Source organism: Abramis brama (assembly GCF_963993115.1).
Source record: "Abramis brama genome assembly, chromosome: 1".
In the NCBI taxonomy this organism is placed as follows: domain Eukaryota; kingdom Metazoa; phylum Chordata; class Actinopteri; order Cypriniformes; family Leuciscidae; genus Abramis; species Abramis brama.
The window spans coordinates 73,882,562-73,907,161 of record NC_139963.1 but is presented as its reverse complement, the minus strand read 5'-3'; the positions used below and the strand labels follow the sequence as shown (position 1 = coordinate 73,907,161).

Here is a 24,600-nt window from a genome sequence, read left to right as displayed (position 1 = left end):
AATCACAGAACAAATTATTGCATATTATATTGCATGACAAGTGTTTTTATTACAGCAAACATTTAAAAACATGTGAAAAAGGTGCAATGATGTGCATTTAAAGCGTCGGAAATGTTAGTCTCATCTTCTTTAATTTCTCTTATATTGATCAAGTTGTTTTCTATAATAATTATTTAATTTTTTTTTAAAAACATTAACAAATAACAAGAAACATGAAAAAAGATATTCACATTCAGAAGTGCTTTTTACTGCTATATTTTACAAACCAACAGCAAATAAACATGTTTCACCATTGACACCCATTCTAAAAATAGACTTGTGTTTTCTGAAGAAATATTTATTTTCATAACTATTTACAACATTGAAATTACAAGTATTTCATTACATTTTAGAACGTGTAAATCTTTTTCTAGTGGCTCCTGCAAGTCAAGATCCGGGTTACTTGACTGTAACCCTGTTCCCTGGAAAAGCGGAACGAGATGCTGCGAAAAGCCGTCATAGCGAGGCGTTAAGCATCATTACTAGTGGACAGACACAAACCGCAATATTGCTCTGCGTGCTTCAGTATAGAAACGTTTAAATACAATTATAATTAGTAAATGTACTTTCTTGACAGATTTTCGTGATGCAAAAAAAAAAAAAAAAAAATCGCTAATAGCCTGTATTGAGCTGAATGTATCAGTGATCAGACCGATGATGGATATTACGATTAAAACTGTTTTAAAAAAGATATTTCAGACTTTTTTTTACGGCTTTGCGCTTTGAAAGAGAAACGCATCCAAGTATTTTAAGGACCCGAGGAAAACGAGGAAGATTCAGATGCTGATGAACGACATGTTAAAAAAGCATCAACATTTGAGTTCAATCTCGAGCATCAGAAACAACGATCGCTGATTTCAGAGTCGCGTACATGTTTCATGTTCAAAAGAGTCGCACATGTTGTTCATCGTAAACGTTACACTTCTTCTTCTGCAAGAATACCTAATCTTTTTTGGCAATATGGTTTACGAACCTGCCAATCAGGAAAAACGGTTCACGGTCAAACTGCATTTAAACATGTCATACATTAAACACATTTCTTACCTTTAGCGGCTCGTTTGCTGAATGAATGAATGAATGAATGAATGAAACTTTATCCTGTTTCAGCAATGACCTTATGTAGTGCGAGCTGCTGCTTACGTCATGCAGGGAGGAGGAGTCTCTGGAGGAGGAGTCCTGTCTTAATTCAAAATCTATCTATCTATAACTTTTAAAACTACTAAACTAAAACTTAAACTTTAAAAACCTTCAAACTTCAATCCCCATCCACTGAACTGGCTCTATCACGCTCTCTCTCCACTATAGCTGGTGTGTGGTGAGTATCAAACTGCGCGCTCTCTCTCTCTCTCCCCACTATAGCTGGTGGGTGGGTGGGTGTGTGTGGTGAGCGCACTGGTGCCGTTGTACTGGTGGTGGTGAGGAGAAATTCCCTGATATATGACTATGAAGCTCTTTGGCTGTACAGTAGGCTACTGCATATGAGAGCGCTATAAATGCCTCATTCTATTCTATTCTATTCAAGCTTTTTCTGCCAACTTAAAGTTTGTCTACAAACTTTTTTATCTAGTTAATTTTTATTATTTTATTTTTAATTTTCATGGTTCATAGTTTTCAGTCACGTGACTGGTGCGGAGACCTGCTGGGTCATTTCAGCAGTTAATTTAGTTTTATTCATATTTTGATTTTGAATTAGTTTTATTTGTAGTTTCCGTGGTAATTTTAGTTTAATTTTAATCAATTTCGTTATGTGCTTTTTTAGACAAATTTTTCAGTGTAAGTTTAGTTTAAGTTTTATTTATTTTATTAGAGCTTCAACTTAAACTTATTTCAGTCTCTTACACACCCCATCAAAATAAAGTGTGATTTGCGACATATTCCCGCTGTTGGGTCTTCTTCTCCTGACTATAGGCCCGGTCATGATGATATAGTGATTGACATTTCAGCTCTTCACAGACAGAGACATTAATATAGTTATAATGAAGCGCTTACAGCTCGTGTGAATTGCACGTAAAACAATTAATTCCATCATCACAATCAAATGTTTTAGTTCTATTCTAGAATTTTTCCATAACAATAAAAAAGATCACATTTTAATGTTATAAAAATATTATATAGGCTATATATATATATATATATATATATATATATATATATATATATATATATATATATATATATATATATATATGACGTGATGAGCAAAAACACAAATTAATGACATTTACAACAAACTTGTATTAATATAAATTGAAATACACATGCCTTGTTTAAAACAAAGTGAAAATAACAGTGTCTGGTGTACGGGGATATTTATTGGCACAAGTAAACTTTTCTTTTTTTTTTCTTTTTTTTTTAATCAAGGTTATATAGACATTAAATTGTTTATCACATGCATACTTCATTGTAATAATGTTAAATGTTATGGGAAGGAGGCGGGAACCGGAGAACAGTCAATGACTTTAATACAATAAATGAAAAAACAACACAAAACGCAAACTGCGGTCACACGCACAACAGAACACAGATCAAACACAGGCCTGTCCTCTCTCGATCTCCTCTGTCCTGATCCTCCATGAGAGACACCGGCGATCTCCATCATCAGCAATCACGCCCTCGAGGCCTATAAAAGATCATCATTATAATATATTTAAAGGACATTAACATGTTTTCATGCATTTTGGAAATATTTAGGTCATCATACACAAGAAATTCAAGTCTACCCAGATTAACTAAAGATCACTGCTGCCTTCACCACTGGAGTTAATCATTAATATCAATATGCTAATAAACGGTTTTAAAGACTCGAGGTAAAACAGAGACATGATGAAGAACAGGTTATTAAACGCTATTGGCTCGTTTAGAGTATTATAACAACACCTCTGGCAAATCATTGAGTGCTGTAATCATATCAAACTATAACACAATATACATATAAAATATTGATCATAAATAACAGTATATAGAGAGCGCGGCACAGCATAATGCTCTTGACTTTCTCAGTTTGTGTAAATCTATAGGGTTCAGAGTATTTATTATTTCCCACATTCATTTCACACATCTCAATTATGTGGTTTTGTTTTATTAATACAGTGTATATTTTATTATTGATAAACCCCGAAAGAATGGAAGTGAAATGTGACAACATGCCCCATAAGAGGAGTACATTATGACAGATTAAAATGTATTCTGATCTAATAAAAAAAAAAAAATAAAAAAAAAATAAAAATATAATAATAATAATAATAATAATAATAATAAATATATATATATATATATATATATATATATATATATATATAAAAGACTAATTAAAACATGTTCTCAATAAAATACAATTATTAACTTTTTCATATAAAATAATTGCATTTCTTTAATAATTAACAACACAACGAACACACCAGAAAACACAGCATAGTTCAAAACATAATAATAATAATAATAATAATTATTATTATTATTAATTTCTAAACATTGACTCTCAGTCTTTATTCACCTTTTTTCTCATGGTTTCTCAATAGAATTTATAAAGGTATAGAATAAAATAGCATAGTTCTAATAGTGTGTGACAACTAGCCCCGTGTTATAGCGTGCGCGCGCTCCACTATCCCGTTATTCATCTCAATAATATTCCACTTTTCTGCAGTAAATTCCCTTCAGACAGGCATAGTCCGCCAGTGAGACATCAACACACACATGAAATGCAAACAGATCTGCAATAATTAACAGTAAATAGTTAAGCAATGGGCTTAAGGCCGTAGGCCTAACTGTTTTTTAAAAGCATAAAGAAACAGAACAGTTGTAGCTTTTGAGCTCTCAGAAATACACAGAGGCAGGATTGCAGCGAGAGAACAACAACAGTTGTGTAGTTTTATTAAAGTTATGTATCAGAAACCGCGCAAACTCGCATTAACTCCTTCTTAAAGGGGACGCATCAAATATGCGTGTCGGCGATGCGTGAATTATGTCAGATCAGTGATTTAATCAGATAAACTTTGGGAGAGGGTTTCTATTTCCCAGCATGCTTTGCCATGACACTCAAAAGGCAGAGTAAATGCTAATTAAGTGTTATATAATGCTTTTTGTGCCAGATTACAGTTTTTCTGAATGACTAAAACACTAAAACCCCATTGTCTGAACCAAATTGTCGAATAAATCACTCTTTCTGTAAACATTATATAAGTACAGGGAGTTAAAACACTGTTTGCAAATCTCATGCACTCTTTTTGCAAAACTCTAAACACATTCTCACTCACTAAAACACATTTCGCACTGTGATGCACTTATGCTTCAAACCGCTACATTGTACATGATACAAGTCCTCAGTGTGGATCAACATGAAGACGTGAAGCTGAAGCAGAATAAATCTCTCTCTGACTGTGATTCTGCAGATGATCAACTCTTCTGACTGTACTTTACTGTAATGCTTTTCATTTAGAGTTTTTACTGTAACTTCTTTGACTTTTGCAGTCGGTCAGTGTATTTTTACAGTATAGCAATTTTGAATATACAGACATTCAATACAATATTCAGTACAATACTACCCTTGCAGTGCACATACAGTACATATTCACATTACTACGGTAAGCTGAAACCTGAAGGCATTGTTTGACCTTTTGGTTTTGAGTTTGCGGTTTTGAGAAAGTGAGCTTGTAATCTGCCCTCGGGGGGTTTCCCTCATTCAGTCATTGTAACGGTTTTGTGTCTCATATTTACCACACACTTCTTCTTAGCTAATATGTGGGAGAGCATTGCTAGAGAGATTATATTGTATATGAAGCACTTCAAAGTCAATACCAAATCAAAACTAGTTAGCACATTATTTGTAATTGAACAGGTTTAATGACAATATATGGTTATGATTACTTAAAATAATAACAAAATATAACAAAATAGATGTATGAGATGATAAAAACGTATTAATTGTACCCAGCATAGATGTAAAATGTTACCAGAGAGTGACTAAAGGAGTGAGAGTTATCAGATCATCGATATCCACATATAATCATGTGAACATCTCGGCCTACAGTTCTCCATCACTATCAGCATCTCCGTGTCTTTAGGAGTTACTAATGTGGAGGAGAGAGGAGGTGGAAAACAGTAAAAGCAATGACACACACCCAAGGGCGGAGGTTTGATTTTGAAATGGAGGGGGACATCCCCAGAAGCTGAGCTGCATCTGTCTATAAAGGGATAGTTCACCCAAAAATGAAAATTCTGTCATCATTTACTCTCCCTCAAGTTGTTTCAAACCTGTATGAATTTCTTTCTTCTTCTGAACACAAAAGAAGATATTTTGAAGAATGTAGAAGTGGTTTTGTTTTGTAAGGCATGTTCCCCGAACCATACCTTAGGAAGCTGCTTAAGATATACCTTCTTACGTGCGACGTTACCCGGCGCTGTCCGTGGCGATGCTGATGAATCCGCTGATATCGACGACTCGAGAATCAACTATTCTCTCGTGCAGGGGCTGTTTATGTGAGAAAGCGGTGTTCTTTATTAAAGAAGCACTTCAGAGATAGTTGAAATTACATTTATTAGGACATTTATTAAATGGGATATTATAAAAAATAATCCAAGCCTAGCCTACATATTTTTTAAATTGTATCATATATTGCTGCCATAATAACCATTTACATTTTTTACGTGCCTTCTTCTCTTTCCCAGTTTTGCTCGCTGAAGTGCAGCTGTGATGAAATATTGTTCTTGTAAACACTTTCCAGCATTTCAGTAATAAAAGTGTAGGCTACATCTTATGTACGGTGCTCGGCAGTGATCAAAAAGGATTTAAACAGTGGATTTTGAATCTCTTCTTGTAAACTCGGAGATGTGGATTCAGACGGCAATTAAATTACCACACGACCTGTTTGTCAAAAAACAGAAGGTACTAATTTGGCCAGGGATTTTTACGCGGGTTGGGTGAGAAAAACACTGATATTATGGATTCGGACGGCACTAAAATCACCGATTTACCCCTGTAAATGTTTAAAATACCGTACGAGCCCATGAGAAACAATATTAGCGTCCGAATAGGACTTAACTGACAGTAGTCTATGCTTTCACTGGCCTTTAAAAGCGCTCTTTAATTAAATTAATATAATAATATATTTAAAATTGTAACAACAATCAGTGTGATTGACAATTTTATTCTTTGCATGAAAACACTTGAATTAGCCTAATTTAATACTGTCTGGGTGTATTAAAACTTCAGAATTATATTCGTATAGACCTGCAACAGTGATAAGGTAAAGCTAAGAGTGGTACAGACCAACCTTACGAAAGTGTGACTTACAGAAGATATACTTAGCGTACGAATGTTTCGTTACATTATTTAAAAATGCTAACAATATTGTACATTATATTTGTGTTTGTATTTCAATTTTACTTTGGCACACATTTCATTCTGAAGAAAATAAACAATGTACGCTACACTTTAAAGTTTAATAGGCCTATCTTCATTAGAAAATAATAATTGTCATAATCCTGCACTAAAAAAAAATGAACCGGATTTATTGAAGTCTAAAATAGGCTTATTTAATATCACTGAATCGACTTAATGCATTAATATATAGGCTAGCATCCTAACTACCAGTTAGATAAATACATTGTGTAGCAGTAAAATCGGCAGCTTTATCCAGTCTGCTATTTAAGCTACACAATAATTAACATGATTGCAATCTCGTCAGTATTAATGCATAAAATAGACTTCGATATAAACGGCAAACAGCTTGAGCGCGTGATCAGTGTTATTCAGTCTGACAGTGACGCGTTACAGACGCGCGTTATTACAAAGCGCGTGCACGCGGGAGAGGACGACGCTCGAGCTGCTTATGTCGAAGATAATTTTATGAATCAGGGCCCGGTTTCCCAAAGCGTTCTTATCTCTAAGTAGTTCTTAACCTATTCCTTAACCTCTCTCTTAACCTTATGGCACGATTCCCGAAACGTTCGTTCGCTAAGTATATCTTCTGTAAGTCACACTTTCGTAAGGTTGGTCTGGACCACTCTTAGCTTTACCTTATCACTGTTGCAGGTCTATATGAATATAATTCTGAAGTTTTAATACACCCAGACAGTATTAAATTAGGCTAATTCAAGTGTTTTCATGCAAAGAATAAAATTGTCATTACACTGATTGTTGTTAGATTTTTAATTATATTATTATACAATATTATTAATTTAATTAAAACGCTCTTTTAAAGGCCAGTGAAAGCATAGGCTACTGTCAGTTAAGTCCTATTCGGACGCTAATATTGTTTCTAATGGGCTCGTCCGGTATTTTAAACATTTATAGGGGTAAGTCTGTGATTTTAGTGCCGTCCGAATCCATAATATCAGTGTTTTTCTCACCCAACCCGCGTAAAAATCCCTGGCCAAATTAGTAGGCCTACCTTCTGTTTTTTGACAAACAGGTCGTGTGGTAATTTAATTGCCGTCTGAATCCACATCTCTGAGTTTACAAGAGATTCAAAATCGACTGTTTAAATCCTTTTTGATCACTGCCGAGCACCGTACGCAAGATGTAAACTTTTATTACTGAAATGCTGGAAAGTATTTACAAGAACAATATTTCATCGCAGCTCCACCTCAGCGAACAAAAATGGGAAAGAGAAGAAGGCACGTAAATTTTTGAAAAGGTTATTGTGGCAGCAATATATGATACAATTTTAAAATATGTAGGCTAGGCTATTATAGGCTATTATAGGTTGGATTATTTTTTATAATATCCAATAATCATAATAAATTGCAATTTCAACTATTTCTGAAGTGCTTCATTTATAAAGATCACCGCTTTCTCACATAAACAGCCCCTGCACGAGAGAATAATTGATTCTCGAGCCATTGATATCAAACAATTCAGCACCATCGCCACGGACAGCGCCGGGTAACGTCGCACGTAAGAAGGTATATCTTAAGCCCAATTTATACTTCTGCGTCGAACTTACGCCGTAGCTACGTCGTAGGCTGTGTGTAACGCGCGTACCCTTCGGCGTACCCTGACGTGCACCTCTCCAAAAATGTTACAACGCGTCAACTCTATGCAGACGCAAGCGCTGTGATTGGTCTGCTAGGACCGCTCCCTCGGGTTTCACATGCTCCCTCTGCGCGCGTCAACGCGGACAACGACGCAGAAGTATAAATTAAAACCAACGCGTTGCCTACAGCGTAGAGGCTCCGGCGTAGGTCCGACGCAGAAGTATAAATTGGGCTTTAAGCAGCTTCCTAAGGTATGGTTCGGGGAACACACTTAGGAACATAAACAACTTTGGTAAGATATATCTTTCAGCTTTCTTAGCGCGCTAAGAGTGAGCGTTATCGGGAAACAGGGCCCTGCTTGACTCATAAGAAAAGACTTACAGATTCTAAATGAAACTCGATATGAGTCTGTTCACATATGAGCACACTGGATATGAGCCTGTTGCCTGTCAATATAAGAGATTTATGGCATGTTAATGATGTAGATTAAAGATAAACCTGTCAATTTAACTGCTACACAACTGATATTTCTACCTGATAGTTAGCCTATATTAATGCATTAAATTTGATATGAAAGCATTATCTTAGCACTACAGAGTTCTCCTAAATAACAGTAGAAGTTCTTAACGGATCATTTTGGCCAATCACAGAGCTGGAGTGGCTCAAGAGAATCCGTGTATCATTCGTTCAGTCGTTTTTTTATTTAAAATGTAAAGTAGAAAAATGAGAAACAGCTTGAATATTAGATTTATAATATTCTAATATTAGAATAATAGTCCTCCGCAAAAAAAAAAAAAAAAATCGCAATAAAATGTCTTTTAAATTTACGAATAAATATAGGAATAACTGAAACCGCACGTATACGCAAAAGGCACTTACTGCGTACGGCCTTATAATCGTGTTAAGAAGTTATATTTCATCCTAATACGACTATCCACCTTATGACGCTTTGCGCGAATTAAGGGCGTAACTTCCGTTAAACTAAAAAATCAGTGAAAGAGCTCGCAATAATAGGCTATATTTTTTAAAACTGTGTTCAATGAGATTACATTATTCTACTCATCCTTCAACCATCGAACATCAAAGGGACATTTAAAACCTGGAAAGAGACGTGAGGATTTGGGGAGAAAAAAAGAGAGCTTCTTCGTGCATTCCAGTGAATTATTAATGGGATATATCGTAAATTAAATCGAGAGAACAGACCACAGATGTGCAGTATGTTGTCATTTTTTAACAGCGGATTGCAAAAATAAAAAATAAAATTAAAGCTGCAAGCAGCATTTATCGGGGTTCAAGCAGTTAAGGCCTTTAAGGCCTTTAAGCACACAAGCATCAAAAGACATTACGTTTTATTTAGCAAGCATTTAACAACTGCCATCATAGATGAAAAAGTCAATTTACAGCCAATACATGCAGTTTGCCATAGGAAATATATGGTTTTAAAGCGTTTTTACAGTTATAGCACCTTTTTGCCTGAGTCTTCTTACAGTCTTGCCTGATCTCCACCACTTTTATTAGTAGTACTCAAAGTGTGCCTATATATATGTGGCAAATTTGTTGTAAATATGTAATTTTGATAAGGAGTTTAGACAATTATATTCAGTGGCGTAACGAGCCAACACCGGGCACTTAAGTAGGATTATCAAGGCGGGCCCCTTGATGACATTGATGACGCAATGTCCGCGAGTAGGCTACCATCAATAGGGCAGGATATGATCATACACAGCATATAAGAGATGAGATGACTAACAAAATCAGGAGGAGCCTACGCTCACCAAAAAAAAAACAAAAAAAAAAAAACACTGCTGACAGCGCACCTTGTTAGGCCTAGGTCCAAATACATAAAAAAGATGCTCTCTTACATTATAGCGGGATTTTCCGGGCTTTCCTATGTGCTACTGCAAAGTTGTCGATTAGATCAGGATTGTGCACACGGGCATTCTCAATTGACCCTTCGCAGGGAGTTTGATTGACAGGTGATCTGACTAATCATAATCCGCCATTTTGTCCCACAAAGCAGTCAGGAGAGTTAGTAGATTAACTTTGGAGGATTTAAATTTGAAAAACAAAGTGTACTGACGTCTTAGCACTTTAAAACAACATTCCTTTTATGTTCATTCATGTTTATTTTAATGCTATAAATTAACTAGAAGGAAGAGATGATCGGTTCACGAGCAGCTTTAACTGAGCCTTGAGTCTACAGCGATCTGTCAGACACATTAAAGAGTCACAAAACGGTATTTATTGTTTAAATGTCTCTAAAAAATGACTATATTTGAAAGGTGAGACTTTTGGCGCTTTTCCATTACCAGTACCAGCTCAACTCAACTTGACTCGACTCGGCTCGCTTTTCGCTCCGTTTTCCATTGCAGATAGTACCTCCACAATAGTACCTGGTCGTCATATGGCGCTTTTCCACTACACAGTACCAGCTCGCCTCGGCCCGCCTCGACTCGACTCGGCTCGGCTCTGTTTGGTTTTCCATTGTGTAAAAGTTGTACCTGTACCTGCTTCCAGGTACTTTTTTTCGTACCACCTCCGGCGAGGTTCTGAGCGAGCTGAGGCGAGCTGAGGCGATACTAAAATGTGACGTGAAAACATGGCAGACTGCTATGGAACGCCGTTGGGGACAATACCTATTATATACAACGCGTGAAATTTGGACGCATTAACACGCACAGTTTGTACGCGTCTTTTTGGTCCGTGTAAACGCGAACGCCCAGTTAACACAGAACGTTCCCCTAACGTTCCCATTTGGTTATTTTTTGGGGGAACGTTCCTAGAACGTTCCCTGCAGGTTATTTTGGGGCATTTTTTTATAACCTAAAGAGAACGTTCCCAGAACGTTCCCTTCAGGTTATTTATTGGCATTTTTTTATAACCTAAAGAGAACGTTCCTAGAACGTTCCCTTAAGGTTATTTTGGGGGCATTTTTTATAACCTAAAGAGAACGTTCTAGGAACGTTCCCTTCAGGTTATTTATTGTTAACTGGTTAACTGAGTTGATGCAGAAATTCAGCGGCATACAATGTAAGCGATTTGAGATTAAAATAAATTGATAAAGCACGCTAAAAATGTAACCTTTCACAGCAGCTGAAAACAAACCAAATTTGAGGTGCACAAACTTCTACAGGCCTCCAGAGAAATCAAGTGTTTGCACAATTTAAAGATTTAAATTCTGTTAAAAATATTCACCAAAACTGTGATCAGTTAGTTCCACAAGCCAGAGAAAAGATTGCATAACCATTATCAGGCCGCAGAGGGCGCTAATGCACAATGTTTTTAGTGTTTAGTTGTAAGCATTTTCCGGGAATGCTGCATTCAGATCTCGATTCTTGAAGCAAATTTACTAGACAACTGACAAATTGAATCCAGTTAGATTGGGGAATAGCATTGGAAACACTTTATCAATATCACCTATAAAGATTTACTATCCACATGTGCAGAATCATGTTGTGATTAGTTAGTATTTAACCACCAATACTTTACAATTATCTTGAAAAAAACACTTTTTCCATCATCTGATAATTGTAACATGAGTGTAATTGGTTGCAAGATTGTAGTACCACACACTGTCTAAAAGGCTCTTTCTCTTTGAAAGGTTTCTCAAAAGCAACCCAAAAACTGCATAATATGGTACAAGACGAGACATATGAAAACCTGGTATGTTGTGTGTTGAAACAGCTGCACAACATGAGTAAGTGGCAAAAACACTTCTGTGCTGGGGGGAAAGATAGGCAGTCAGGTTGGACAGATTTTATGATTTTTACCATACAAACACATTTTTTGGGGGGTCATAGTCTTTTGGGAAAGACTAAACAAAATGACAATACAATTAAACAACAGGCTTTACAAGTTTTATTAAAACAGGAACAAATAAAGCAACAGAAAGTTTTGTTACAGCATTAAAAAAAGAAATAACTGGGCAAATAGTTTTAGGTGTTGTGTTCCATGAAACAGGGTCATACATGTTTGGAGTGACATTAAGGAAAGTAAATGGTTGCACTATTCCTTTTTATATTTTTCCTTCACTTGTATAACTTTTTTTGTCAGTTGTAATAAAAGAGTAGATTTTATATGGGTTTATTATTTACAGTTTCACCAAGAATTTGGTCAGCACGTAGACATAGACCTACATAGTCAAACAGGATTAACTAGTAACCAGTTAGTTTGGTTTTGCACTTTTCCATGGACACTCAGAAACGTTAATGTTTAACTAAACTCTGGTACTTGTGTTGTATTTCTTCTGCCTCTGGTAAAAAAAAGTGTTAAGTAAAACCCTTTCTACTCTTCCTTGTCAAATATCCTGTTTGCTGTGCACACACTTGCGTGTGTGTTGGACTGAGTATGTATATGCCCCATTCAACTACGCCACTGCTGAATGCATATAGAGGAAAAACTCGTGCCAGCTTTCATCAGCTTTTTTTTCTGTGCCTTTCCTGTAATGCCGACACTTGGTCCTTTCAAACCAGCCAAATGAGGAAATCTTTAAATAGAAGAAAACCTGTAAAATAATGATAGGAGATTAAATGAATACAATGAATAAATGAATATTATCATCTACAGGTAAAAAAAACAGGGACCTTTATTCGTGGATTAAATTAGGATTAGTTATCAGTATTACTGTTGACGCTTTGAGATGATCCAGGATCGTTAGGTTCTTCGAAGTCAGCAAGCACACACTTGCTCAGGGGCAAGAAAACAAGCGTCTTTTTTCAAAGATTTTTTTCCCCCAGCCAGTGTTACTTTTTTTAAAATAGAAACATAACCAGGGATTAATTAAAAATACTAATGTACTTGTTATTAGTAGTCCATAATAAAAGAGACGATTTTACTCATTGAGAGATTTATTCGTGAGGGAATTATCTTAATTTTATTGGAGCCTTACACATATTAAATACTGTAACAACTCTGTTATAAATGTGTTCCTGGCCCTAAGGGAACATTGTGAATTGCTTATTAATTACAGTAGACTCTTGACACTGAAAAAAAAGTGTAATACCTATTCAAATACACAAATTTGTGAAAAATTTAAATATTTAGGAATCGTGTAACAATCATTTATACATATTATTTATCTTTAAGACATTTCATATAATGTTGCCTGCTTGGCCATTTCCTTTTTTAATTATATGATGTTGTTTTGTTGCTGTCTTGATGTCAATCGTTGCATTGCTGATCATGGTTTAAACGTTAGAGTACATCAATACAAATGCACACAGAAGGGCACATGGGTTTCTGGGCGAGTGACATACCCAGAGATGGACAACCTCACTCTACGCACCAATGACCATGCTGAAGTGACCAGACGCAAGGAGAAAGAGGACATTCCATTATTGAGCCTCCGACTGCTCCGATTGACTACATGCACCAAAAACCTGCCTGGGTATAATGAAAAAACTCAATTTAGCATATGATGTGTATTTTTCAGACCATTAATTCAAATTTAACAATTCCTTCTTAGAATTAAACAGTACAGGCGAGTACAACTGGGGTGCCCTTGCCCTTTATCCCCAATCTGTCCCCGGGCGCTGTGTGTCACGGTTCATAAATTCATTGTTTCCTTCGTGTCTCGTGTAACTGTTGTTCTGTGTGTGTGTGTGTGTGTGAGTGGGCGTGGCACTCATTCCGGAGGATCAGCGATCCAGCTGATCTCATTCATCACCCCAGCTGCAGCTCATTCAGTCTCCTATAAGACCTCACCGCATTCTCCTTTCATTGTCAGATCGTTGGTTGATGTCTCCCGTTTGTGATCCCAGTATTGTCGGCGTTCCTGTTTCCTGTTCCAGTTCCTGTTCTCTGTTCTTCGGATATCGTCTTCACTTGGGTTTCACGGTTACGGCACTTCACCACGGACCTCGCTGACCATCCAGTCCCTGTGTCACCAGCATCTCTCTCATCATCGGACTTTCACCTGTTACATCATCGGACTTTCACTTGTTATATCTTCAATAAACCTGAGTTACTTGCATTTTGCTTCTGTCGTCTTGATTCACCATGACACTGTGTGTGTTCACTACAGCTAATGTGTGTACGCTAACTTGGATGGGTTGAAGGACAAATTCCGAGTACTTGGCCTTCACTTTCACTAAAGTCATTTTACCCCTTTTGCTTACCCCATTTTTCGTAATTTTGCTTAATCTTAGTTGAAAATAGTACAAAAAAAATCCTCTACAAAATGTTTGATTACTTATTAAATATTAAGCCTTTAAAATTTAATGTCATGGTTTTCTCATTTAAAAAAATCCAGCAGGATTTTCCACTTGTGCAGCGCACATGTGCTGGATGTCCCTGCATGTTTTCTGTTGTACTGAAGGGTTCATTCTAAAACCTGTAGAAATTTCAATGTATTCATATTGTAAATGTATGTACCTGAAGTAGGAGAGAGGCTGCACTATGCACATATACTTTTATTTGCACAATAAAATCCTCTCTCCTACTTTGCGTATTCTAATTATCCAGGCCAGCACTCTTAATGTTTATAAGCATATGAATTGAGTGAAGCCTGCTCCTATCCTCACTTAAATGTATGTACCTGCAAATATCCTGCAATAAATAAATAAAATAAAATAAAAACCCTGCAGGTTTCCAGTAGGTTATTTTTGTAAGGAAAACGGCTTCATTCACACCTAATTACATATAGATGCACCTTGCATTTCTCTGACATGTTTGACTTACTTTCACAGATTTTCAACATTATATATAATGCCTTAACCGGCCTAACCTCCTTTAACAGGGCCGCGTGCAAAACGCGTTAGACAAAAACGCTCATAATCCCACAAATGATCATACTATGATAAAACCATAAATTTCCACATATTATTCCATACATACCTCTCAAAAATTTGCACATCAAGGAAGGACACCAAACAGACTCGCGTCGCGTGTAGCCTAGTGGTTTCTTCTCTTTCAGCATTGGCTTATTGGCGACTCGCATATCGCCACCTATGGGTTGTTGAATATTATATTATGTTTTGTATATTTTCCTATGATATTTTCCCATCCCTTCCAGGTACCCAACACTGACTGCACAACTGATTGATTTTAATTAATTAATTTTAATTGTTAATCAATTTAGTTAATCCAGCCAATTTAGTTCATATTTTTATTTTCTAAAGTTAATATATGTAACTTCTCTATTTTATTATCTATTTTGACTACTTTTATCACTTTTTGACAAGGTATACGCAATTGCAGGTATCATATATATATATATATATATATATATATATATATATATATATATATATATATATATATCAATAATAAATAAATATAAATAAATAAATAAATATATATATATATATAATCTTCTGTCACAATTGATATTCTTCGCGTGCCATGCCCGCGAAACCTGCCAGCGGGTATATAAGCAGGGGTGACCACCGCGCGCAGCCAGAACCCGGTTTTCATAGTGGACATCAACAGACATTGGACATTTTCATTACCAGCTTTTCTGAGGTAAAGTACTTTTTACTTAACCGATTTAGGTAGGCTACATTACTTTTAAAAACATACGAGCCCACTACAAAGGTAAATGATACTTGAGATTTTGAAGAAAGTAAATAATAAAATCTAATCATAGCATAACGTTACATTATTGGTAGGCCTTACAGGGTAAGTTAGCCAGATAAATAAATACTTAAATACTTTATTATGTCTGTGATGTTATATTGTTACTTTTTTTAAAATAAATAAAAGCCGTTGTCTTACAGGCTTGGCTGCGAGTGCGTGTGCGTGAGCGCGTGAGTGCTGGCTCCGCGCGTGCACTTAAAGAGAGCGAGACGTGTCTTGTAAAGATGAGATCAGATTTATAATGAAATCGGCCATCCGTCAGTCATATTAATACCACTACATTTAATAATATTTAAATATGTAATAATATTAATATTGTTTTCTTGATGACAATAATTATTTTTAGAAGCTATTAATATATTAATAAATCAAGAGCCTTTATTAGCTTTTGGAATGTATATGAAAATAATTATTCAGTAGATGATATAATTTTCATTTATGGGTGAACAATCCTTAATGTGAACTCATATAGCTTATTTGTTCTTTTTTCAGATGTTATCTTACAATTTATACATTTGAACCTTTTTATGATTTATAAAATAATTATTCTCTTCTCTCTTTTTCAGCTTCTTCGATTACTTGACAGAAGTACTTGTATTCTTCGATCTGCTTGTTGTAAGTCATACATAGTCATCCTACATCTCAGCTTTGCCCCAGCTAACAGACTTTTGTTATAAGAACGTTCTCCAAAATATTCAGTTTTGGTTCTGGGAACGTGAAAAACGTCCAGTTTTTTTTCTCCCTCAAACATTCTTTCAACTTAATTTTGATTTAAAATTCAACATTATAGGAATGTTGATTTGTAAAATTCCAAGAACATAAAAATATCCAGTTTCTTTAATGTTACAAGAATGTTATTTAAAGGTTAGTGTTCCTGAAACATTCTTTCAATCATCTTTCTAAAGAGTAATAAGAACACAAAATAGGCTACAATTTTATTCAGACACAGCCTTTTAGATAAACTGAAGATAAAAGACATTAACTCTCTCAAGATCTGATTAAACAACTCCACAAACAGCATTACCAGCTTCACTTATTACTAACCAGACTGACTTTATTTATTAACAAATATTCTGCATTCTGCAAAACAGCACATTTTCTATTTGCATTAGGTACACATATTATAAGGTGATGAAGTTCTATTCCACTCTTCAAGATTTATAAAAAAAAAAAAAAAAAAAAAAAGACTGCACAAAATAAGAGTACTAATCAAGTCAAAGAGGAGTGTAACAACTGTGGCAAAGGTCTTGCACATTATCTGGCCCAATCTGCTCTTATAGCACTACAGAGAGGCACCTTATATTTAGGTTTGAGTGGATAGTGGCAACATCATCTTCAACGATAGTTAAGATCCTCATCTTCTCCCCTTGTGAATGTCTTCTGGCTCTGTGTCCTGCAGTAGAAAATAAATCAGCATAAAATTAGGGTCATTTTTTTATTTTATTGAATTATGTTAGACCACAGAGTGTTCCTAAAGGTCTGCTCATGTAACTTCACTTGAAAAGTAAAGGTGGTCATGTTTTTTAAGCATGTTCAAATTCAGCCATAGAAACTAAAACTGATAAACATTTCCCAACTCTAAACAATGCCATATCAGCATTGATGTGATTGCCTGTGGCAATCGTCCACAGCAGATTCCACAGCCATTCTGATTTAATGCTTTTTATTTTAGGTCACCCAAAATCGTACATGTATTAAAGGGATACTCCACCCTTTTTTCATATTAAACTATGTTATTCCCTTAACTAAGACGAGTTGATACATACCTCTCTCATCTCAGTGCGTGCACTTAATCGCTCTAGCGCGCAGTGACACTTTAGTGGCACTTAGCTTACCCCAGTATATTCAATGGTATCTAGCAGCAATGAATTTAGAAGTGACCAAACACATCAACGTTTTCCCTATTTAAAAACAGTTACACGAGTAGTTATACGACCAAGTATGTTGACACAAAATAAAACGTGGTGTTTTTCTAAGCGGGTTAAAAAGGATAACTATAATGTATGGCGGAATAGCACTTTTGGAAGTACTTCGACTGGCGCAGTAAAAAGTCACGCCTGAAAAGTCATGTCCTAGTGGGAAGAGGATCAGGCGTGACTTTTTACTGCGCCAGTCGAAGTACTTCCAAAAGTGCTATTACGCCATACATTATAGTTATCCTTTTTAACCCGCTTAGAAAAACACCACGTTTTATTTTAAGTACTATCAAAGTGTCACCACGCGCTAGAGCGATTAAGTGCACGCACTGAGATGAGAGAGGTATGTATCAACTCGTCTTAGTTAAGGGAATAACATACAGGGTTTTTCCTGGCTCAAAATGAGGCAGAGGTGGTAAAATCCTAATAATGTATTTTAATAATAAGATAATTAAATGAGTATTTTTTTTGTAGATCATCATATAGCCTAATGTGTTTCGCACATTTTTTTCATTGGTGGAGCTTGGTATCTCTAGGGGGGTCTGGGGGCATGCCCCCCCGTAAGAAAATTTTGTACATTTTAAAGATAAATTCATTAATCTGGTGCACTTTGAGTCACCCGAATCCACTGTTAAAAATAAATAATCCACCCGCAAACCGCCCATATTCTTTGATTTAGATATCTGCATCTGATCATCACATTACAGTTATTCAAATTCTTAGTGTTAAGCATGATAATATGGTAACATATCACACTGAAGTAGGCTGATTTAAAATGAACATTTATTTAAAATAAAAGTTCTTCTTTTGGCAAAATTACATTTCCTTAATAGCCTAAACAGAGGCTTTTCTCCCTTCAAACTTAAATTGTCAATGTTTCATTACATCACTGTTTGAAAACACTCAGAATAATTTTTTGTACCTTTATAAAGGGCATTTTTCCCCTAATTTTATTAAATGTATGCTCCATCTTTCATTTCACATTCTTATTTGATCAATATATTCAATTAAAATAATAAGACACTAGGCTGTTACCAATCAAATTAAATAATTTACATTGAAAAATTATAACTGTATTAAATTAGATTATTTTAAATATTTTTGAATATACAAATAAGGAATGTTGAAAAGAATGATACTTTATGAAACTAAACCGCCAGGTGGAGGCGGCAGCCGACCGTCTTAATGAGCGAGTCAGTGAGTCATTCATTCAAACGATTCGTTCAAACGGCTGATTTATTCAGAATGAGGCAGTTTATGAATGGGTAGTTGAATCTTTGACTCAACCGATACATTCAAAACGCTGAATCATTCAGTAATGCAACAAGTGTTGCTGTGAGATGCGCGATGGTTCTGCAGTTGGAACTATTTTCGCTGCTGAAACAGAACAAAAACAGTCATTGCGTCTAAAATGTAAGTGTCTTAATTTTAACTATTTGTTTATTGAACTGTTATGAAATCCGTCTCGGTTTCAATCTTGATGGCATTCAGGAAAACAGCTCTCTGGTCGTGTGTAGCCTAGGCTATATATTGTTTCTTAACTATAATATGTTATAAATAACTGCGCGATCCTCAACAGCGCAACATTGTTACCGTCAGTACATTAGGTAGGCCTATATTATTATCAACTATAGGCTATCAATCGCCACATTAAATTAAATAAAACAGAATAATCCTCACGTTTTATTTTTTATTTTTATATTACAAATTGTTTTAATCAGAGCATTTGTCTGGTTGGGCGAGTAGGCCTACAATTCTCTCTCACTTTTCCCTTCAAAAAAAGAAAAAAAACCACACACGTGTCCTGGACGCAGTATATGGTCCCTGATAAGCGTTACTCGAGCCCTGATATGTTTTCCTTGATTGGTTTTCCCTGAAGAGAATTACGTTGTTAAAAACGAAAGTAAAAGTCACGCACGTTCATTGCGTTTTACCGTGATGAGAGTTCCATGTCTTTATTAAACTCAACACATTATAATGATTTATCTGTCATCCACCCTCGATTAATTGGAATGGAATGTTTGTATTAGGCTACTTGGCCCGCCCGACCCGCGGATTATCTGCGACCCGCGCAGCACTAAACGGTTTGAGAATGGACACAAGCGGTAACAGCAACAGAACCATCACGGTGGGAAAAGTGTATCTGACCATGTAACTCTACTGTCTGTCCGAGTTTTGTCGAGAGCCGGAGGCGGCACGAAATTTGACGGAGGCGGCCGCCTTATAATTCTCTATGCAGGAAAAACCCTGACATAGTTTAATATGAAAAAACGGTGGAGTATCCCTTTAAGGCACACATTCTGTTCATCACCCAAAACTGGTTGTATTGCATCAGTGAAGATTGGTTTAAATCACTAGTCACTGACATTGCTTCATTACTGTTTAACCTTATGATTGTGCACTGTATTGTTTTAACAGGTTAGATATCAGAGGGAATGTCTCCGGACAGTGTTGCGAAGCAGTAATTTTCCATTGTCTTTGCTTTGGTAAAATGACAACTTGTTGAATTTGTCAGATGAAGTCAAACTGATCACTGAGAAAGTTTCAACTACGATTACCGGTATTTAATAAAGTAATTTTTACCATGACTTTGTCTGTGATGATAAGTTTTGTATATCACACAAAACCTATCTCTTAACAGCATCTGGTAAATAGGTGAAATATATCAGGTGTGAGTGTACAGGTATATGCTGATGATCTTCTTACCAGGCAAGTCTTCAGGATGTTTCCAGACTTTTCCCTCATAAACAAAGGCAGACCTTTAAGAGTTGTAGCCTTTCTTTGAGCAAGCACAATGGAGTTTCTGTGTCTGAAAGACAGAAAAACAAATACGGAACAAGTTATATACAAAGAGAAGCATGGGAATTACCTTGAAAAAGAGATGGCACCATTCAGCCTTTAACCAGAGAGATATGATTACGTGATGATCAAGTTGGTCTTCATCTTCATGATTCAAGAGGATCTTCATCTCATCTCCATACGCTCCACCACTTGCTCTGTACAACTAGATGTGTATTCATCTAACTAAGAGAAAAAGGTGCTCTTCAGATTAGTTTGTGTGATCCTGTAATACTCAGCAGAGACCCTGAAAAACTAAAAAAACATTGTTGAAACAGTAAGAATTAAGTGTAGACCAACACAAGTAAATTCAGTTCAGCTAATTAAAAGTAAACTCCTCCGTTACATGTCACAACGCAAATTGGTTCAAAATAATAATTTAACAGGCATAAGGAAAGACCGAGTAATCTTGCCGAGCAGTAGCACATACATGTCATCATCAACTCAAAATGACGTATTTTCAAACATGACCAGAAAGGCGCACACAGTTGTCATTGGCCAGTTACGTAGATGACAGTCATATTAACCAATCATGATCAAAGGTGAAACAACCAATAGCAATTGTTTCAGTGTGATAATGGTAAAGATGACTTTTCTTCTTTTCTTTTCTTTCTTTCTTTTTCTTTTTTTTTAAAGAAATGTGTGTTTAGTTTTATTTCTAGACTGGCTATATCATTTGATTAGTTGGTCAAATAGGCCTAGTGTTTTGATGACAGTGTGAATAAAAATGCAATCCTGCATGGTAAGCTTTAGGCAAACAATTTTTTATACAAAAAAAATTGTAAGTCCAAACAAAATCACAAAAAGCAAAAAAGTTTCTGCTGCACTTCTCTCGTGAGATTGAAATTATACCCAATATTATTGTTGTTAATAATATGATTATATTTTAACATAAATTTAAATTTTTGAATTGGTGTTTTGATCATAATATTATACAATGCTAAAATAATAACAAAACAATAATTAGAAATTCAAAGTATTCATAATTAAAAGATTATGTATTTCTTGAAGACATGATATTGATTCAACATACAGATTTTGTTAAAAAACGAAGGAAAAAAAACTTTTTCAACTGTTTTGCAATAAACGTTATATTAAACGTTACATGTGACAACGTTAAAACAACAACTGACATTATTTCAACCATATTTCAACTTTGAGGGTCAGTCAAGAACCCATATAGAGATTACCTATGTGGCTACCATGGGCCCTTATAGGCAGCCTATATGGGATTTATTGTGTTTGCCCATTTGTGTTGCCCATTTTGCGCTCATGCACTTATTTCCCATTAGTGACCCAACTAGGACCCATATAGGGAGCCCACCTGTTTTTGCCCATGTGGGACCCACTTAGCTGATCCAAGTGGGCCCCAGATAAGATGACCATTTTGGGACCATATGGGACCTAACCACGTAGCCCAAGCATAAACCATGTGGGGCTCACATATACATGTTGACTGGGCTATAATATTATATGACATATATTTTACAGACTCTTATGCCAAAGCCTCTCAGAAATGCCAGCTTGTTGCCGAAACATCACATATTGAAACAGAGGACACAACAAGTAAAAAGAGGCCACATAAAATGCCAAAGAGGTTTCATTCTGAAACAGAAATTTCTTTAGATGGTAGGTGTTCACAACTATATTTTATCTTTTATGATTGAACTATGGAATTAAAGGCATTTGCCTTTTATTTAAACATACAAAAATTCATTAATTTCAGATGATTGCAGAGTTAAAAAGAAGAAAAAGGTGTCGAAACCTGTTGCACCTAAATGTAAGTTGTTACATAATTTACACAGACATTTTATTTGCACAATTCAAAGCAACCTAGACGTCTTTTTATATTTCTGTTGTATTGTCAGATCAGCAACTGCCCAAAACATATCCTCAAGACAAGGGTAAGTAGAATGAAATATAAATATAAAAAATTAGTTTCAAGATTTAATCCACAATGGACTTATGTTTCTCTCTCTTCTCCACAGGCAATCAGGAAAAGCCAAGATCTCCCAACTTATTCTGTAAGAAGTTTTGAATGATAATAAACATTTTAATGCCCATGCCCATTTAATGCCTATTGTACATTTATACTCTATTAAAAATTTATTTATTTACAGCAGAGGCGTCATTGCCGTGCTCGCTGCAAACTTTGTCACCACCCCAACAAGGTGTGTAACAAATTAATTGATATTCATAAATGTGTATATGTGTCAATTTTGAAGCATAGGTATTTTTTTTGCCACAGCAGATCAGATGTCAGATCTCCTCTTAAGAGAACCACAGACCTTGTCCGAAGAAGCAACAAAGAGTAAGCTTTACAGCTCTGTTACAAACATGCATGTACATTTCAGGAACTGATTCCATAATGTTTTTTTAGACTAGCGCACAAAAGTCTTGCAGAAGTTACAAGAGCTCTGCGAGAACCAGCAAGACATCCTCACACTGCAGAGAAGACTGTTGGCTGCGACTGTGCCAGTGGTAGAGACAGAGGAGGAAACTCTAGAAAATGGGCCCTGTCAAACTGTAGAAGAGCTTAAACAGTTTGACACCTCATTAGAAAATAAAGAGACTAGGACAAATATGGTAATAAATACAGCATAAGTATACATAAGCAAATACATAAGCTAGTTCATTGACAATAAAATTATCACTCATTACATAATTTTCAGCTGTTACAATTTTACTTAAAAGGATTGTTCATTTGTGGGTGAACTGTTACTTACTCACACAGATGTTTCTTTAAACCTGCATGAAGGTTTATTTTTTTTAACATGAAAATATTTTAAAGAGTGCTGGTAATCAAACAGTTGCTGTTCCCCGTTAACATGTGGAACAGTGTAGAAAATATATGGAAGTCAATGGGGAAAATAAACTGTTTGGCTGTTTGCCACCACTCTTTAAAATATCTTTCTTCATGTTAAAAAAAAAATCATGCAGGTTTAAAGAAACATGAGGGTGTGTAAATAACAGCAATGCTCATTTGTGGGGGTGATCACCTATCGCTTTAGGTTAATTCCTAAGTTTTTATGGTACATGAATGTTTGTTTTTTTAGGTTAACTACCTACGCTCCATCGGGGGGACCAATCCAGGTGCAGCTGTGCGTAAGATGCTACGTAAAGTGGCCACTAATGAAGTCATGGGTGCCTACAGCATGAGAGGAAAGAAAACTAAAATGGCATTCCAGGAGCTTAGGATTTGCTCTCTTATTATTGGAAAGTTTAATTCCATAATCCTTTAAAAAAAATTGATTGTCAATTAAAGTAGTAACAATTCGGAGTTGATTTGTTTGAAGTTGTTTGATCAGATTATTTCATCTAATTTTTAGGAGCAACACAGAGGAACTTCAAAACAATGAAGTCTACTGAAGTGGAAGATCTTATCTCACAGGCCCTGAAATTCGCTCCACACAGGAATTTGAAATGGTAAACACATTGTATTTGTTTAATAAAGATACAGACACTGTTGAATCCAGTGTAAAGACTCCCAACATGAAACAAGACATCAGACAAGACATCAGCTCACACAAACACCAGACATTACGGTCTGTCACAAAACCAAGAAATAAACTAGACCCAACCCTGTGACACAACCCTGACAGTATTTAAATGCATTTTGAAATTACTATATTAACTATGTCAGTGATACTACTGTGACTAACAGTGAAGCCTACATGCAGCGTTTCACAAAAGCATCGTAAGAGTGCGTAATCTTAATATTACGGTCTGTTTCCCAGAAGCATATCGTTCCAATAAAATGGCTTTTTGTTGTTGCAAAAAACCCTTTTAGCGTAAATAATCTATTGCATTTGCAGTTAATGTAAACCGTATCTATTTGATATTCTTTATGTAAATGGCATCTAGCGCTAATTTTTATCTCGCTGCTCGCGGGCATCTATATTTGACAAAAAACGCCCCATTGAATACCCTCTTCAACAGTGACATCTAGCGGTAAACTGTTATTACGTTATAATTGAGGTACTAGGCAAAGGCAATGACTGATTGAAAAAAGAATATAAATTTTCTTTGTTATAATATTACTATTCTTTGTTGTATTTACAGATGATTGTGGTGAAGGTGGAAGAGGCTTTCAAGTGCATGATCTACTATTACACTAATAATAAAATGTTTGAAGTAGTTAGTTAGTTTATATTTACATGTATTTTCACCCTAAGTGACAAGTTTTTTTTTTTTGCACTGTGTTGAGTTCGCTTTATAAATATAAAGTGTATCTTTGTTACTGTTTTTAGGTATGGTG

At 35.6% G+C, this 24,600-nt stretch overlaps 1 protein-coding gene and 1 long non-coding RNA gene across 2 annotated transcripts in view; one reads left to right on the top strand and one right to left on the bottom strand.

Moving 5' to 3' along the window:
- The window catches only part of LOC311095130 (uncharacterized protein), a 467,684-nt gene that overhangs the window by 326,574 nt on the left and 116,510 nt on the right, over nt 1-24,600 (top strand). The gene's annotated exons all lie outside the window — the stretch shown is intronic.
- LOC311095233 overlaps nt 2,412-24,600 on the bottom strand; it is a 374,729-nt gene continuing 352,540 nt past the window's right edge. The window contains exon 3 of the long non-coding RNA XR_014608799.1: nt 2,412-2,659. This is a non-coding gene — a long non-coding RNA (uncharacterized lncRNA). The remainder of the gene's footprint in view (nt 2,660-24,600) is intronic.